The 3,246-nt window shown below is 53.7% G+C and overlaps 1 pseudogene; it reads right to left on the bottom strand.

Annotated features, from left to right (window-relative positions):
• Nucleotides 1-664: 664 nt before the first annotated feature.
• LOC123162188 (aspartyl protease family protein At5g10770-like) lies at nt 665-2,380 on the bottom strand (annotated as a pseudogene).
• Between the last annotated feature and the right edge of the window lie 866 nt (nt 2,381-3,246).

Genomic DNA, 3,246 nt, shown 5'->3' with positions numbered 1-3,246 from the left:
AGGGGGGGGGAGGGGGGGGGGTCTGTGGTGCGAAAGACTCATGGAGATATTCTTTGATAAGTTGTATGATCATAAGGTGGGTATGGGGCTCGGGGATGAACTCGTCGCTGAGCATCTAAGCGAGAGCTCAGAGCTACCAGTGAAGCAATGACCATTTCTCTCATGAACCCTATGAAGCACGAGGAGTTCACATAGGCAACAATGTTGATGGCTATGCGGTAGTTTTATTATAATATTGATGGTAAGTCTGCATGCTTTGGTTAATTAAGTCGGGCCAAGAAATATTAGTTTTTCCAAGGCCTGTTTTTTCTAGAGGCAAAATTGTTTTTTCTTGGCCCATTTTTTTGCCCAAGACCTTATCTTTTCATGTTAATGACAAGTTTGTCCATGTGGAGGGTTCATGCTGAAGGTGTCCTTTTAGCAAACAAATCGGTCGCTTGCTCAACCCTCACAGCATGAACGAATCATTCGCTGAGAGGTCCCGTCAAATCTGACGTTCAGTAGTATCGGTGTACAATTAAAAAGGGTTCGGGATAAGTCGGGATTGGATAAGATAGGGTGCTGCTTTCAAGGATTTAGAGTTCAGGGTTCATTTCCGATCCTGACTACGAGTTCAAGGTTTTTCTAAGACTTTTTCATTCTTATTAAACTACCCGAGGACAATTACAAGTATGTTTTGGTCGGTAGTTTGCACGCTTGCATCACGTTGCAAGTCGAAGCACTATAGTGCGCTGACGGTTTGGCCCCACTTCATGTACTATGACACTTTTACTATAGCTCGCAGCAGCAAACTAGTATACGACGAACTGGAGATCCCAATAGTATCAACGGTGTCCTTGTGCGCGCCGATCAGCATGCGCCAGCCTTGAACCCCACGGCGCCGCCGCCGACGTCGTACAGCACCTCGATCGTCCGCTGCTGCACGTTGCCGATGATGCCGAGGGAGTTGTCGTCGGTGTTGGCCGCGAAGGCGAGGCAGCTGTCCAGAATGATCCCATCGGTGGCGAGGTCGATGACGACGCCCCCGGAGAACACCAGTGCGACGCTCGGTATGCTGACGCTGGACTGGCCGCTGAAGTCGAAGCACGTGTCGAAGATGCCCATGGGCTGCGCCGGCGGGTACTGCTTCATGCCGGCCTTGAACGCCGACGACAGTGCAGAGTACGCCGTCGCCGGAAGCCGCGTGATGATTGTGCCGGAGTCCATGATCGACCCGGCGGAGAAGACCGAGGCAGGTATGCTGAGCTGCCTGCCTCCCACCCTGATGGCCTGAAGGCGCACGCCGTAGTACGACGGGACCTCACTACTCCTCAGCATCGGCGTCTTCACTACGAAACCCGAGGTTGCTGCACCGAGAGTGAGGAATCCGGACGAGTCCGGAGTCGGCGGGAGGCAGTACGAGAAGGCCTTGCCGAAGGTCCCCGCTGTCTGGGTGGCGAGAGACTCTGCGCCGCCGCCGAGCCCCATGAGCCCATCGGTCTGGTCTTCGAGAAGGTTGCCCGACTCAGACTGGCTGCACCCGAACTGGAAGTTCTTGACGGTGCTGGAGCCCAGCGCGAGCGTGTCGGTGCTGTAAGTCCCAGTCCCGGTCGAACCATCGCCGTATTTGACAATATACTGGCATTGGGAGTTGGAGCAGCCTCTCTGGCGGAGCTGCAGGGGAACGCGGAGTAGGTGCTCGACGAGCTGGGGTTGAAGAGCGAGTCCGCCTGCGCGTGGCACTGCGAGCACGGCTTGCACTGCACCCATGACACGTCGCTGCCGGTGTCGATGAGCATGGTCTGGGTCACGGCCGGCGAGCCGATGCCGACGGTGATCAGGTACTCCAGCGTGCCCAGGGAGGTGCCCAGCGTGGTGGGCACGGTAATGTCCGATTGCTCCACGTCACCTGCACCACCCTTGACGCCGGAGTACATCCGTGTGATGTAAGCGGCCCGGAGCTGGTCACGCCGGAGCATCTCCTGCAAGGTCGGCGCCTTGGTGGAGGGTACAGGCGAGGGCGAGCACGGGCCGTGCCGGTGGTGCAACGGCACCGTGACCCCGCCGTATGATGGAGTCACTGAAAGAACCGAACAGGGGAAAGGGAAACACGATGACAAACGTGCTCAAAATATCCTCAAAATAGTGCAAGGAAACTAATAGTAACATTGCATGCATGTGCGTCCATGGACAATGTTACTGCACCTTGGGGCTGGGAGCAGTTGACGGTGGCAGATTTGAGAGCGCCAGCGTGCAGAACCTTGTAGGTGCGAAGATCGTCCCCTCCGTGAGCAAGGAGAGTGTGAAGACAGGTGCACAGCAGGAGAATCACAAGCTTGGGAATAGATGCCATGGCTGAGATGCAGTGGGCTGCAGTTTCGGAATGCGAGCGCTGCTTTTATACCGCATGCGTATAAACAAACAAAAGGTAGAAGTAATATCGTATGATTCGATTGTGATTTGTGAAAGCAAGCATTGTATTATTTGGGCAAAATGTGTGGTGAACGCCATGCAAAAAAAAAGTGTGGTGAACGTACGTGGGAATGCTTGTGAAAAACAAACATTGTATTATTGGATGGACAAGCACCGTATATCAGGAGTATTTGTTGAGCCGACGGAGCGCGACGCGGGTTCATACGGTAACTTACTAATGCCCCTGTGGTGTGGGAAAGATTGATTGAAGGGTACAAAACGATGATGGGACGTATTTCAGACCGTATGCGGATTCTTTCCTGCCTGCGAGTGCGACCTCCGGCCGTGCGCGTGCGCGCCTTCGTCCGAGTAGTACGAGAGCTCAGCTGTGTGGCCTCGGCTGCGCCCGGTCCGTCGTGCACTGAGGGCTGCGATGTGGACTGGAGCCAGTGATGTGCGGCATCGGGAAGCGAGGGCAGGGCAATATGGTATTGATGTAGAGGCCGGGGTTATCTTTCTTTTTGAAAAAAAGGTAGGGCATATGCAGTGTGGGGAAATATCTGGTGGTACCAACAATTATATGCTCCCATGATACCAATTCAAAAAAACCAAATTGAAATGTTTCAAAAAAACAGAAAAAAAAATCCATGGATGTTCTCAGCATATGTGTCTACAAACTCAACCCGGCAATACGACCCATCGGTGACCGCGCCCATGGGCACCCGACACAAATGGGTAGGGTATGGGTCATCGTGTTCAACCATGGGCAAGCCCGATGGGTAACCCGATTAGCGATGGGCGGGGCATGGGTCTAAGTTTGTACCCATGGGTTACCCGATGAAAATTATTAATCAA

The sequence above is a fragment of the Triticum aestivum genome, chromosome 7B (assembly GCF_018294505.1).
Source record: "Triticum aestivum cultivar Chinese Spring chromosome 7B, IWGSC CS RefSeq v2.1, whole genome shotgun sequence".
In the NCBI taxonomy this organism is placed as follows: domain Eukaryota; kingdom Viridiplantae; phylum Streptophyta; class Magnoliopsida; order Poales; family Poaceae; genus Triticum; species Triticum aestivum.
The sequence above is the reverse complement of the archived record's forward strand: the minus strand, read 5'-3'. Positions and strand labels throughout refer to the sequence as shown.